The sequence below is a fragment of the Zonotrichia leucophrys genome, chromosome 26, assembly GCF_028769735.1.
Source record: "Zonotrichia leucophrys gambelii isolate GWCS_2022_RI chromosome 26, RI_Zleu_2.0, whole genome shotgun sequence".
Classification (NCBI taxonomy): domain Eukaryota; kingdom Metazoa; phylum Chordata; class Aves; order Passeriformes; family Passerellidae; genus Zonotrichia; species Zonotrichia leucophrys.
The window spans coordinates 2,839,273-2,854,499 of record NC_088195.1 but is presented as its reverse complement, the minus strand read 5'-3'; the positions used below and the strand labels follow the sequence as shown (position 1 = coordinate 2,854,499).

General features: G+C 61.7%; 1 protein-coding gene across 1 annotated transcript in view; it reads left to right on the top strand.

The window, feature by feature from the left end:
- Nucleotides 1-1,349: 1,349 nt before the first annotated feature.
- PLEKHA6 (pleckstrin homology domain containing A6) overlaps nt 1,350-15,227 on the top strand; it is a 59,134-nt gene continuing 45,256 nt past the window's right edge. The window contains exon 1 of the mRNA XM_064732831.1: nt 1,350-1,503. The gene's annotated coding sequence lies outside the window, so the exon portion shown is untranslated. The remainder of the gene's footprint in view (nt 1,504-15,227) is intronic.

Here is a 15,227-nt window from a genome sequence, read left to right as displayed (position 1 = left end):
AGTGCCATGGATTGGGGCACGGTGCCATGGCTGTAGGGCAGCAATCTGCAGGGTTGGTGCCTCTGTGCCCAGCTCCAGGAGCCACCAGGCTGAGCTGAGGGCATGGGCAGGGTCCTGCCAGCCCCACCAGTGCCATCCTGGCCACCAGCTCAGCTGTTGGGGGCTGTCCTGCCACCCATCCCCTCCCCACAGGTGACAATCCCGGGGTGCAGATCCCACCCTGCTCCAGAGGGTCCCACACCTGCCTGGCACCAAAGGGGCTCCCCTGCCCTGCCAGGTGCAGGGTCCCAAGGGATGCACGGTGCCAGGGATGGGGAGGAATCCGGGGGACCTCTCTGCCCCCCATCCCAGTGCTGGGGTGCCTGGGGAGTGTGTCCAATGCTGGGGTGCAGGATCTGGGGCGTTGGGATGTGGGAAAGGGAGCAGGGTCCCCAACACCGGGATGTGCAGGGGAGCTCGGTCCAGGCTGTGCCCAGATTTTGGGTGAAGGTCCCTGCTGTGCCCAGGTTCTGGAATTGGGTCCAGGATATGCCCAGGTTCTGGGATGTGGGTCCAGGCTGTGCCCAGGTTCTGGAATTCATGTGCAGGCTGTACCCAGGTTTTGGGGTGCAGGTCCAGGCTGCCCCCAGCCTCTAGGGTGCAGGTCCAGGCTGTGCCCAGGTTCTGGAATTCGGGTCCATGATATGCCCAAGTTCTGAGATGTGGGTCCAGGCTGTGCCCAGGTTTTGGGGTGCAAGTCCCTGCTGTGCCCAACCTTTGGGATGTGCGTTCAGGCTGTGCTCGGGTTCTGGAATTCATGTCCAGTTTGTGCCCAGGCTCTGGAATTTGGGTCCAGGATATGCCCAGGTTCTGGGATGCAGGTCCAGGCTATGCCCGGGTTCTGGGATGTGGGTCCAGGATGTGCCCCGACTCTGGGATGTGGGTTCAGGCTGTGCCCCGCTTCTGGAATTCGTGTCTAGGCTGTCTCCAGGTTCTGGAATTCGTGTCCAGTCTCTGAGGTACGGCTCCAGTCTCTGTCCAGGTTCTGGGATGTGGGTCCAGGCTGTGCCCAGGCTCTGGGGTGCGGGACCAGGCTCTGGAATTCGGGTCCAAGCTGCCCCCAGGCTCTGGCATGCGGGTCCAGACTGTGCCCAGGTTTTGGGGTGCAGGTCCAGGCTGCCCCCCAGTCTGTGTCATTCGCGTCCCGCGGGGTGCGGGGCTGCGCTCGGTGTGTGCATCGCCCTCGCAGGGTCTCGGGTCCCTCGGGGGGGGCTCAGCGCGGTTCCCGCGGGGGCTGCGGGGGCGGGGGGCGGTGGGGGCGGCGCGGCCCCCCCGCCCCGCTCGGTGCCAGCCCGGCGTCACGTGCCGCTCGGTGGCCCCCGAGCATGCCCAGCTCCGGCTCCGGCTGCGGCTCCGGCTCCCGCTCCGGCTCGGGCTCCCGCTCGGGCTGGGGGCGGCCGGGGGGATGCTGCGCCCGTAGGCAGCGCGGGGGGGACCGGCCGCTGCCCGCCCCGCACGGTCACGGTGAGTGCCTGCGGCGCGGCTCCTTCCTCCTCCTCCTCCTCCTCCTCCGCTCTTCCTCCTCCTCCTCTTCCTCAGCGGGTGCGGAGCGGCAGCGCAGCCCCTCAGGGTGCTGGGGGGGCTCTTTTAGGGAAGCGGGGGGGCTGCGCTCTGGTCCCCAGGGCGCGCTATGGGGGCCGGCACCCCCCGTTTGCCCGAGGGGCTCCCCCTGCACCCCCTGCCCATCGTGCCGAGCTTTGGCCCCCCGAGCTGTCCCCGCCGTGTGTTTATGGGCAGCGAGCCGGTTTGTGCCCCCAAAACCCCAAATGCTGCGGGCTGGGACCCCCTGGGCTTGGACCCCCCGGGTTTGGAACCCCCCGACTCCGTGCAGGGGCAGAGCAGCGCCGAGGTTTTGGCTCAGCACCCCCAAACCCCATCCTGGTGAAGGGGAGGGACTCGGGGGGGCCAGACCCCGCAGCACCCCCAAATCCCATCCTGGTGAATATGGGGGGCTCGGGAGGGCCGGACCCCCAGCGCTGGATATGGGATGGGATGTGATGGATGGGGCTGAGCGATGTCGTCTGGCGCTTCCCAGGAAAGCCGAGACCTTCCCTGGGCTCCGCGGCTCGTTTCGCTGCCTGCTGCGAGCGGAGCGCCATCCTCCTCCTCCGCCTCCTCCTCCTCCTCCTCAGGGCCGGGAGGAAGGGCAGCGCCGCCGCTCCGGGCCCCCCCTGCACCGGGGGGTGTCTGGCGGTGCCGCTGCCCCGAGCCCTCCTCATCCATCCTCAATCGCAGCTTTGTTGCGCCGCTCGCAGGGAAGCAGCCTCTGATTCATCACATGATGGGGATGTTCATACGCCACGAGTCCATTAAACCCCAGCGGAAGGGGCCGGACCGGCCTCTCCCCCCGGGACCCCGCTGCTGACCGCGGGCTTGGGGTGTCCGGGCACTCCGGTACCTCCGTGCGGGTCTGGGTCACTCCGAGGGCTCCGAACAGCACCTGGCGCTGCCATCCCGCGGTCCCTCGGGGGTAGAGGGGGGTAGGGGGGCCGCCCCCCGCTCCAGATGGCCGCGGGAGCCGCTCCGTTAATCCCGGCGTGCGGGGAGGGGGAGCGGTGGAGGGAGCCGGGGCTGGCGGGTGCTGCAGGATCCGGCGCTCGCTCCGGGCTGAGCTGCGGCGCTGCGGGCGGCTCTGCAGCCGGGCATCGGCAGCACCCCGCGGCTTCTCCCGCTCCTGTGAATGCAGGAGCGCCTGCAGCCCGCCCCGAGCCCGCGGTGCAGCCCTGCATAAATCCTTCCAGGAATCCCACCGTGAATCGCTGCATGAATCCCTCTGTGATCCCCCTGTGCATCCCTCCATAAATCCTTCCAGGAATCCCACCGTGAATCCACTGTGAATTCGTCCCTCCATGAATCCCGCGGTGAATCCCTCCATGAATCCCTCTGTGAATCCCCCTGTGCATCCCTCCATGAATCCTTCCAGGAATACCACTGTGATTCCACTGTGAATTCGTCCCTCCATGAATCCCGTTGTGAATCCCCCTGTGCATCCCTCCATGAATCATGTTGTAGATCCCTCCATGAATCCTGCTGTGATCCCTCCATGAATCCCACCCTGATCCCTCCATGGATCCCACTGTGATCCCTCCATAAATCCCACCGTGAGTCCCGCCTTGAATCCCGGTGTGATCCCTCCATGAATCCCACTGTGAATCCCACCTTGAATCCCTCTGTGACCCCGCCATGAATCCTGTTCTGAATCCCACCCTGATCCCTCCATGAATCCCACCATGATTCCTGCCTTCAATCCCTCTGTGATCCCTCTATGAATCCCTCTGTGATCCCTCTATGAATCCCTCTGTGATCCTTCCATGAATCCTGTTGTGATCCCACCGTGAATCCAGCCTTGAATTGCTCTGTGATCCCTCCATGATTCCATGAATCTCACTGTGAATCCGCCTTGAATCCCTCCGTGGATCCCACTGTGATCCCTCCATGAATCCCACCTTGATCCCTCCATGAACCCCTCTGTGATCCTTCCATGAATCCTGTTGTGATCCCACCATGAATCCCACCTTGAATCCCTCTGAGATCCCTCCATGATTCCATGAATTCCACCGTGAATCCCGCCTTGAATCCCTCCATGCATCCCACTGTGATCCCTCCATGGATCCTTCTGTGATCCCTCCATGAACCCCTCTGTGATCCTTCCATGAATCCTGTTGTGATCCCACCATGAATCCCACCTTGAATCCCTCTGAGATCTCTCCATGATTCCATGAATTCCACCATGAATCCCGCCTTGAATCCCTCTGAGATCCCTCCATGAATCTCACCATGATCCCTCTATGAATCCTGTGATCCCTCTGTGAATCCCATTGTGAATCTCACTGTGATCCCTCCATGAATCTCACCATGATTCCTGCCTTGAACCCCTCTGTGATCCCTCCATGAATCCTGTTGTGATCCCACCGTGAATGCTGCCTTGAATTGCTCTGTGATCCCTCCATGAATCCTGTTGTGATCCCACCGTGAATGCTGCCTTGAATTGCTCTGTGATCCCTCCATGAATCCCACCTTGATCCCTCCATTAATCCCCCCATGAATCTCTCTGTGAATCCCACTCTGCACCGAGCTCATCCTGGGGTGCCCAGGGCTCAGTGTGTTCGTGTGGCTGCTCCAGATCCTTCCCCTGGGTCCTGCTGGCATGTCCTCATGGAAAAGGAGAGTTCCTGAAGCTCCTGTCCTGCTCAGACCTGCCCCTGTCCCTCTTGTCCCCTTCCCTTTGCCAGGAGACGCTTCCCAAGCCAGCTCCTTCCTCCTTGGCCTGGCTGGGGGACACCTGGGCCTGTCACCCACCCCAAGCCAGGGACACAGAGCCAGGATTAGGATCCCAGAGAGGGATTGGCTGAGGAATTACAATTCCCGAGCTAAAAATCCCATGGGAAGCACAAAAACCTTCCTTAATGGACTTTGGTGTTTGCAGGGGACCCCCTGGCACCCATCCTGCTGCGCTGGGCCACCAGGGCCACCTCACAGGGACAGGGGCAGTGGCAAGGGGTGCCCAGAGGTGGCCGTGGCAGAGGCGGTGCCAGGGTGACAGCGGCTGGCACCGGGCTGGCGCTGCAAGCCGCGTTTTCCTGCCGAGTTCCCATAGAAACCGGCGGGAGCAGCCGCGGGGCTGGCGAGGACGAGGCAGAGGAGGGACGGGCAGGAGGGTGAGGGACATGGCTGGCACTGCCTGGGCGATGCCACGGTGCCAACGCCTCGAGGGCACCGCTGAGCAGTGGCTGCTCCATTCCCTGGGGAAGGGACAAGTGACAACAGCCATGTGTCACCGTGACACGGGTGAGTGTGCCCGTGTGTGTTGTGGTGCCCACATCCCCCACGCCACTGGGCACAAACCCACCCCAGATGGGCACTGAGGGGGTTTCAATCCCCCCGAGGCCTCCTGAGCCAGGCAGGCAGGGCCGGGGCTGTTTTCTGCTCCATCTGTGCCCCTGGGAATCACCCGGGCTGGGGGTTTCTCCCAAAGCCGGACTGGGGGTTTCTCCCAAATCCGGGCTGGGGGTTTCTCCCAGAGCTGGGGGTTTCTCCCAAAGCTGGGCTGGGGGTTTCTCCCAAAGCTGGGCTGGGGGTTTCTCCCAAATCTGGGCTGGGGGTTTCTCCCCGAGCTGGGCTGGGGGTTTCTCCCAAAGCTGGGCTGGGGGTTTCTCCCAAAGCTGGGCTGAGGATTTCTCCCAAAACCGGGCTGGGGATTTCTCCCAAAGCTGGGCTGGGGATTTCTCCCAAAGCTGAACGGGGGTTTCTCCCAAAACCGGGCTGGGGGTTTCTCCCAAAGCTGGGCTGGGGGTTTCTCCCAAAACCGGGCTGGGGGTTTCTCCCAAAGCCGGGCTGGGGGTTTCTCCCAGAGCTGGGCTGGGGATTTCTCCCCGAACTGGGCTGGAAGGGGCTGCGTGGCTCCGTTGCTGCTCCGCTCCTCTCCTCTCTGTTTCTCTCTCCCAGGATTTGGTAGTAGCATCCCCCACTCCTGTTTTCCTTGGAAAACACACCATCATCCGCAGCAGCAGCAGGCAGGAACAGCGCCTGGAGGAGCGCGCTGCTGCCTCCTCTCCATCCTCCTTCCTTCCTCCGCAGCGTTCGCAGCTCCCCGCCCACCCGGGGGAGTCCTGCCCCGCCGAAAGCCCCTTCCCACTGCCCCGCGGGGAGCTGATGATCCCAAACATCCATCCCTGATGATCCAAAACATCCATCCCTGATGATCCAAAACATCCATCCCTGATGATGCAAAACATCCCTGATGATCCAAAACAATTATCCCTGCTTCTCCCGGCACAGTGATGATCTCAAAACATCCCTGCTTCTCCTGGCACGGGCGGATTGAAGGAAACCTGCAGGCAAATGGAGGGAGAGAGGGGGCACGTGTGGACCCCCCATTCCAGCCCTGTCTGCTCCTTCCACCATCCCAAGCTGGAAAATCCTCCAGGATTGGGATGTTCTGGGCGGGCAGTGCTGCTTTTCAGCGTGGATTGGGTTTGATTCTGGTTTGATTCAGCACAGGGAGCATTTCCAGGGCCTGTCCAGAGCTCCAGAGCCAGGCTGGAGCAGGGAAAAGGCTCCAGAGCAGCGGCTGCAGGGTGAGGTGGCCCCGGCATGCAGGGAGTGAGGCTGGATGGTGACAAGGACCAAGGCTGGATGGTGACAGGGAGCAAAGCTGGATGGTGGCAATGAGCCTGGATGGTGACAGGGAATGAGGCTGGATGGTGACAGGGAAAAAGGATGGATGGTGGCAGGAATAAGCCTGGATGGTGACAGGGACTGAGGCTGGATGGTGACAGGGAGCAAAGCTGGATGGTGGCAATGAGCCTGGATGGTGACAGGGAATGAGGCTGGATGGTGACAAGGACCAAGGCTGGATGGTGACAGGGAGCAAAGCTGGATGGTGGCAATGAGCCTGGATGGTGACAGGGAAAAAGGATGGATGGTGGCAGGGAACTGGGCTGGATGGTGGCAAGAATAAGCCTGGATGGTGACAGGGAGTGAGGTTGGATAGTGGCGGGGGGGAGGCTGGATGGTGGCAGGGAGTGAGGCTGGATGGAGGCAGGAGAGAGGCTGGATGGTGACAGGGAGGGAGGATGGTGACAAGGAACCAGGCTGGATGGTGACAGTGAGGCTGGATGGTGGCAGGGACAAGGATGGATGGTGGCAGTGAGGCTGGATGGTGGCAGGGAATGAGGCTGGATGGTGACAGTGAGGCTGGATGGTGGCAGGGACAAGGATGGATGGTGGCAGTGAGGCTGGATGGTGGCAGGGAGGGAGGATGGTGACAAGGAACCAGGCTGGATGGTGACAGTGAGGCTGGATGGTGGCAGGGAGTGAGGCTGGATGGTGGCAGGGACAAGGATGGATGGTGACAGTGAGGCTGGATGGTGGCAGGGAGGGAGGATGGTGGCAGGAACCAGGCTGGATGGTGGCAATGAGCCTGGATGGTGACAGGGAATGAGGCTGGATGGTGACAGTGAGGCTGGATGGTGGCAGGGACAAGGATGGATGGTGGCAGGGAGGGAGGATGGTGGCAGGAACCAGGCTGGATGGTGGCAGCGGCCGGGCTGTGCCCTTAATCTGCGAATCCACTAAAGCTCTTTAATAAAGATTCCAAGTCACCAAGTTCTCAATTAAGGGATGAGGCAGCTCTTGATCCGCGTTTCTGGGTCAGCCGGAGAAAGGCCATTTCGGACCTTTGATGTTTGCAGGGAATGAACACCTGGCCGGGCAGGACCCGAGCTGCTCCTGACTCATGGGCTCCTTTTGGGGAAAGTGGAGCTGCTGGAGCCGGTCCAGAGGTCACGGAGGTGCTCCGAGGGCTGGAGCATCCCTGCTTGGAGCCAGGCTGGGAGAGGAGGCTCCAGGGAGAGCTCAGAGCCTCTCCCAGCGCCTGAAGGGACTCCAGGAGAGCTGGAGAGGGATTTGGAACAAGGGATGGAGGGACAGGAAGCAGGAATGGCTCCCACTGCCAGAGGGCAGGGATGGATGGGATTTGGGAAGGAATTCCTGGCTGTGAGGGTGGCGACGCCCTGGGATGGATTTCCGAGATAAGCTGTGGCTGTTCCATCCCTGGAAGCGTCCAAGGCCGGGTTTATGGGGTTTGGAGCCGCCTGGGATGGGGGAAAGTGTCCCTGTTCCCTGCCCAGCTCTCCCGGAGGAGCCTGAGGGCTCTGGAGTGCAGTGGGACCCTCTGGGCTCATGGGTGGTCCCCACCCCGCCGGGGCCCCCCGGCTCTCCAGGGCTCTTCAAACCCTCTGTTTACCTCAACAGCAGCCGCCTGCACGGGTGTTAATTGCAGGAGCCGGCGAGGCACTAATTAGGGGATAATGAGACGCCTTTGTGTGTGTTTGGCAGCCCGGCGACAGACGCCCTGCTCCGAACAGCCGCGGGCCGGGGATGGGCCGGGGCCTTGAGCAGGGGCCGTGTCCGTGATTCCCCCACGCTGTGTCCGTGATTCTGGGCCATGCCCATGATCCTGGGTCGTGTCCGTGATCCTGGATCGTGTCCGTGTTTCTGGATCATGTCCCTGACCTTGGATCATGTCCCTGATCCTGGGCCGTGTCCGTGATTCCCCCACACTGTGTCCATGATTCTGGATCGTGTCCGTGATCCTGGGCTGTGTCCATGATTCTGGATCATGTCCCTGACCTTGGATCGTGTCCCTGACCCTGGATCGTGTCCCTGACCCTGGGCTGTGTCAGTGATCCCTCCACGCTGTTTCCACAATCCCCGTGCCGTGTCCGTGATCCCCCTGTGCCGTGATCCCCCCACATCATGTCCATGACTCTGGATCATGTCCCTGATCCTGGGTTGTGTCTGTGATCCCCCCACACTGTTTCCATAATTCCCATGCCTTGTCCATAACCCCTGTGCCATATCTGTGACCCTGGATCGTGTCCCTGATCCTGGGTTGTGTCTGTGATCCCCCCACGCTGTTTCCATAATTCCCATGCCTTGTCCACAACTCCTGTACAGTGTCCGTGATCCCCCCACATTGTTTCCCTAATTCCCATCCTGTATCCGTAATTCCTGTGCCATTTCTGTAATCCTTGTGCCGTGTCCGTTACCCCGTGCCGTGTCCATCATCCTGGGCTGTGTCCGTGATCCTGGGCTGTGTCCCTGACCCCCACGTGCCGTGTCCATGATCCCTCACACTGTGTCTGTGGTCCCCCCATGCTGTGTCCATGATCCTGGATTGTGTCTGTGATCTCCCCACACCATGTCCGTGATCCCCTCGTGCTGTGTCCATGATCCCGTGCCATGTCCGTGATCCTGGGCTGTGACTGTGATCCCCCTGTGCCATGTCTGTGCCCCCCTTACACTGTTTCCATAATTCCCATGCTGTGTCCATAACTCCTGTGCCACATCCATAATCCCTGTGCTGTGACTGTGATCCCTTCATGCCGTGTCCGTGATCCCCCCACATTGTTTCCCTAATTCCCGTGCCATGTCCATGATCCCTCACACCGTGTCCGTGTCCATGATCTCCTTACGCTGTGTTCATGATCTCGTGCCGTGTCCATGATCCCCCCACACCGTGTCTGTGATCCCCCCCAAACTGTTTCCAGGATTCCCACACCGTGTCCATGATCCCCCCACACTGTGTCTGTGATCCCCCCAAACTGTTTCCAGGATTCCCACACCGTGTCCATGATCCCGCCGTGCCGTGTCCGTGCTGTCCCCTCGGTGTCCCCCATCCCCTCTCCCCACATTCATTCAAACCCCAGCCCCGCTGTGACCCCGAGTTCCTTTGGAGCCTTCCCGAGCATCCATCCCTCCCTTTGTTCTGGGAGCAGGAGCAGGACCCGGTGCGGGCATCCCGGTGCTATCCCGGTGCCATCCCGGTGCCATCCCGGTGCCCTCCGCCATCCCCGGCACCGTCCCTCCCCTCCTCGGTCCGTCCCCATTCCTGGGGGCTGGAACCGGGGCTTGTCCTGGTGAACATCCCGCATCCTCCCGCACCCTCCCGGTTCTCCCGCACCCCGTTCCTGCCTCTCCCGCTGCTGTCGTTCCTCCCCTCCCGCCGCAGCCACCGGGAGCCGCCGTTTTCCCCCTCCCGAGCTTTCCTTACATAACGGAGCCGCTGCCGGCAGCTCCTCGGTGGCACCGAGGCCCGGGCGTCGCATCCAGGTGGGAAAAGCCGGGATTGTGGCAGCTGGATTCCTCCAGGATGGGGCGGGAGATCCCTCTGCATGGACAGGTGGGGTGGGAGTGGAGCTGGGAGGGATTTGGAGGTCCTGGAGCTTTTGGAGAGACCCCCAGGAGGGATTGAAGAGACCCTCAGGAGGGGTTTTGGGATCCAGGAGCATTTGGAGAGACCTCCAGGAGGGATTTGGAGATCCAGGAGCATTTGGAGAGACCTCCAGGAGGGTTTTGAAGGTATAGGAGGATTTTTCGGGACATCCAGGAGGGTTTGGAGAGACCCTCAGGGGAGTTTTGGAAGTCTAAGAGGGTTTGGAGAGACACCCCAGGAGGGATTTGAAGGCCTAGGAGGATTTTTAGGGACCCCCAGGAGGGTTTTGGAAGGTCCAGGGGAGTTTGGAGGGACACCCAGGAGGGTTTTGGAGCATTTGAAGAGACCCTCAGGAATGTTTTGGAGGTCCAGGATTGTTTGTAGGAACCCCCAGAAGGGTTTTGGAGACCTAGGAGGGTTTTGGAGAGATTCCCCAGGAGGGTTTTGAAGGTCTAGGAGGACATTCAGGGACCCACAGGAGGATTCCAGGAGGGTTTGGAGAGACCCTCAGATGGGTTTTGGAGGCTCAGGACTATTTGTAGGGACCCCCAGGAGGATTTTGAAGGTCCAGGGGAGTTTGGAGGGACTCCCAGGAGGCCCAGGAAGGTTTTTAGGGGCTCCCAGAAGGGTTTTGGAGATACTAGAGGGTATGGAGAGACACCCAGGAAGTTTTTGGAGGCCCAGGAGGATTTTTAGGGACTCCTAGGTGGGTTTTGGAGGTCCTGGAGGATTTTTAGGGACTCCTAGGTGGGTTTTGGAGGTCTTGAAGGATTTTTAATGACCCTCAGGAGGATTTTGGAGGTCCAGGACTCTTCACAGTGGGTGCTGAGCCTCAGCTGATCTGGGGGATGAGGTCCTGATGATCCACGGGGACAGGGCTGGGGACAACCATGACCAAGCAGCCCCGCGGTCCCGGGTGGCTCCGGAGCCCCGGGGCTGCCGTGCCGTGCTCGGGGCTCCGGTGGAACAGCCGGGACCGGTCGGGCAGCCCCGGGCGCCTCCCCCGCCCTGCCCGGCCGGTCCCGCCGAGCTCGGCAGCGCCTCCCGGAGCCGCGGAACGCCCGGGGGAGCTGCGGGGCACGGGGGAGGCTGGGCAGGGGCTGTGCCCACCGGCGTGCCAGCCTGCGGGGGACAGCTGGGAAATGCCATCGCACTGGCACTGCCAGCCGGAACGTGGCACCCACAGCTGGGCTGGGCACTGGGAGGGGGTGGAGGGAACCCCAGGAGGAATTTGGGGCTCCAGAAGGATTTACAAGGATCACAGGAGGGTTTTGAAGGGACTCTCAGAAGGATTTTGGAGGTCTTGGAGGGACCCTCAGAAGGGTTTTGGAGGTCTTGGAGGGACCCTCAGAAGGATTTTGGAGGTTCAAGAGGGTTTGGAGAGACTCCCAGGAGGATTTTGGAGGTCCAGGACTGTGTGGAGGGACTCCCAGGACAGTTTTGGAGGTCTAGAAGGATTTACAAGGACCCCAGGAGGGTTTTGGAGATCTTGGAGGGACCCCCAGAAGTGTTTTGGAGGTCTTGGAGGGATCCCCAGGAGGATTTTGGATGACCAGGAGGATTTGGAGAGACTTCCAGGAGGGTTTTGGAGGTGCAGAAAGGTTTAGAGGAACCCCCAAGGAGGGTTTTGGAGGTCTTGGAGGGACCCTCAAAAGGGTTTTGGACGTTCAGGAGGGTTTGGAGGAACACCCCAGGAGGGTGTTGGAGGTCCAGAAGGATTTACAAGGACCCTGGGAGGGTTTTGGAGGGACACTCAGAAGGGTTTTGGAGGTTCAGGACTGTTTAGAGGGACCCCCAGAAGTGTTTTGGAGGTCTTGGAGGAACCCTCAGAAGGGTTTTGGAGGTACAAGAGGGTTTGAAGGGACCTCCCAGGATGGTTTTGGAGGTCCAGAAGGGACTCTGAGAACGGTTTTGGAAGTTCAGGACTGTTCAGAGGGATCCCCAGGAGGGTTTTGGAGGTCCAAGAGTGTTTGGAGGGACGCCCTAGAAAGGTTTTGGAGGTTTTGGAGGGACCCTCAGAAGGGTTTTGGAGGTCCAGGAGCATTTGGAGAGACCCCCAGGATGGTTTTGGAGGTCCAGGAGTTTTGGAGAGACTCCCAGGAGGATTTTGGATATCCAGGAGGGTTTGGAGGAACCCTCAAAAGAGTTTTGGAGATCCAGGAGTTTTGGAGGTCCAGGAGTGTTTGGAGAGACTCCCAGGACAGTTTGGAGGAACCTCCAGGAGGGTTTTGCAGGTCCCAGAGTGTCTGCAGAGCGCAGCGCTGTCGGGCTGTCCCCTTGCCCGGTGTCCTTGGTGTCCCCGCTGTCCTGAGGCCTGGCCGGCGCGCCCAGATAAGCGGGATCCCGCAGGAATGCGAGTGACGGGGCCAAAGTTCAGCTGCCCTGTGCCCCGGGCTGTGGCATGGCCGAGAGTGGCACTGCAGGGACAGGGTCACCCCCTGCCAGGTGCCACCAAGCCCTGGTGGCACCAGGGGCACAGGGGCAGCACCGACCCCATTCCTGTTCCTATGGGAGGGGGTCCGCGGGATTGGGGCGCTGCCCACCGGGGGCAGAAGCACCGCGGGTGATTTTGGGGCGCTGGGGCTGTGGGGTGCCACAGGGGCGAGGCTGGGAGCAGAATGCACCTCCTTAACCAGGGAAACTGAGGCACGGAGCCACCCAGCCGTGTCCCATCCACCGCTGTCGGGTGCCTCAGGAGCGAGGCTGAGAGCAGAATGCGCCTCCTCAACCGGGGAAACTGAGGCACGGAGCCACCCAGCCGTGTCCCATCCCCGCTCCAGCGTGCCGTGTCCCATCCACCGCTGTCGGGTGCCTCAGGAGCGATGCTGAGAGCAGAATGCACCTCCTGAACCAGGGAAACTGAGGCACGGAACAGCGTGCCGTGTCCCATCCGCCGCTGTCGGGTGCCTCAGGAGCGATGCTGGGAGCAGAATGCACCTCCTGAACCAGGGAAACTGAGGCACGGAGCCACCCAGCCGTGTCCCATCCCCGCTCCAGCGTGCCGTGTCCCATCCACCGCTGTGGGGTGCCTCAGGAGCGATGCTGAGAGCAGAATGCACCTCCTTAACTGGGGAAACTGAGGCACGGAACAGCGTGCCGTGTCCCATCCACCGCTGTCGGGTGCCTCAGGAGCGATGCTGAGAGCAGAATGCTCCCCCTCAACCGGGGAAACTGAGGCACGGAGCCACCCAGCCGTGTCCCGTCCACCGCTGTGGGGTGCCGCAGGGGCGAGGCTGAGAGCAGAATGCGCCCCCTCAACCGGGGAAACTGAGGCACGGAGCCACCCAGCCGTGTCCCATCCCTGCTCCGGAGGGTTTTTTGGGGTGGGATGTGTGGGATGTGCGCGCCTGTGGGCACCCAGCAGCCCCAGCTCCCATTTCCCGATCGGCTTTGGGCGTTGCCACGCCGTAATTAGCGGTAATTGCTCTCTAATGAGGCAGCAATCCTGCGGCTTCCCCCGCCCCGGGCCGTTCCCGGGGAGCTTTGGGGACATCCGGACACGGGGGTGGCTCCCTGGTGGCGCTGGGGACAGCGGGCGGTGGCGCGGCCCCGCAGTGCCCGTGCCAGGCTGGCAGCGCGCCCCGCCTGCCCCGGGCACCGCTGGCACCGCCGGGCACTTCCTCTGCCTCGCCCCCGCTGCTGGTGCCACCCCTGGGGCGGTGTCACCCCATTGACAGTGTCACCCTTTTGTGACAGTGTCACCCCACTGTGGCAGGGTCACCCCGCTGTCGGTGTCACCCCTGGGGCGGTGTCACCCCACTGGCAGGGTCACCTCGCTTGCGGTGCCACCCCTCTGGTGGCGCCACCCCGCTGACAGTGTCACCTGGCTGTTGCAGGGTCACCCTGCTGACAATGCCACCCCTCTGGCAGTGTCACCCCACTGTGGCAGGGTCATCCTGCTGTTGGTGTCACTCTGCCGTGGCAGTGCCACCCCACTGACATTGTCACCCCCACTGTGGCAGGGTCACCCTGCTGTCGGTGTCACCCTGTTGACAATGCCACCCCTCTGTGGCAGGGTCACCCTGCTGGCGGTGTCACCCCGCTGGCGGTGTCACCCCGCTGTGGCAGCATCACCTCTCCAGTGGTGCCACCCTTCTGGCGGGGTCACCCCGCTGGCAGTGTCACCATCCTGACAATGCCACCCCACTGTGGCAGTGCCACCCTGCTGGCAAGGTCACCCCACGGTCAGTGCCACCCCTCTGGCAGTGTCACCCCACTGTGGCAGTGCCACCCTGCTGGCAGGGCCACCCCGCGGTCAGTGCCACCCCTCTGGCAGTGTCACCCCACTGTGGCAAGGTCACCCTGCTGACAGTGTCACCTCTCTGGCGGTGCCACCCCACCCTGGGTCACCCCGCGGGTGGTGCCACCCCTCTGGCAGTGCCACCCCACTGTGGCAGTGCCACCCTGCTGGCAGGGCCACCCCGCGGTCAGTGCCACCCCTCTGGCAGTGTCACCCCACTGTGGCAAGGTCACCCTGCTGACAGTGTCACCTCTCTGGCGGTGCCACCCCACCCTGGGTCACCCCGCGGGTGGTGCCACCCTTCTGGCATTGCCACCCCGCTGGCACCCTCCCCTTTCCCTGCCCCACCCTGCTCCACAGGAAAAGCCACCCCACGCCAGCCCCGTGTCCCCGCAATGCCACCAAGCGTGTCCCCGCTCCTGTCCCTTCGTGCCACCCTCCAGGGAGGGGTGCCAGGGAGCGGTGCCACCCGAGGGGCACATTTTGGGTTTTTTTCCCCTTAATTCTCCAATTTAAGCCCCAGGCGGGGGTCTCAGGCTCGGGCAGATCCCGGGACTGGCACTGAGGGTGCCAAAGCTGCCACCGGGACGGGGCGGGCACCGGGGCTTGGCACAGCTTTTGGGAGCCTCTCCCCCCTCTCCGGGATCGATTTCCCTCCTCTTTTCCCTCGGGGGATGCTCAGCCCAGCGAGGAGGAGGAGGAAGGCTCAGGTGTGTGCCAGCCCCAGGTGTGTGCCAGCCCCAGGTGTGTGCCAGCCCCAGGTGTGTGCCAGCGCTCCCCGTGCCCCTGGCGGCTTTGCTTTTGTGTTTTTGTGTTTTCCTCGCTCTCCTTTCAGCTCGGCTGAGCAGCGATGATGATTTGATGATTTGCAATTCCGGTTTTCGTGGCAGCACCTGATGGGGCCGGGCTGGGTGTGCCCCCCCCCGGCGCTGTCAGGGGAACCCTGACACGTTATTTGCTCTGCTTTGTGATTTATTTGTTATTTTGATTGCGTGGCGTTGGTTTGGGTTTGGGTTTTTTTTTTGTTTTTAATTCATTTTTCCCCTGAACCAACGCTTTGCTTGATTAGGAAACAACGACCACGCGGGAATGGGGTGGGAGTTTGAAATCTCATCCAAGTGAGAGGATGATGAAGGAGATGTTTGGGGGATGTTGGACCCCTCAGCCTTGGGAACATTATTTGCTCTGCTTTGTGATTTATTTGTTATTTTGATTGCATGTTTTTTTTTA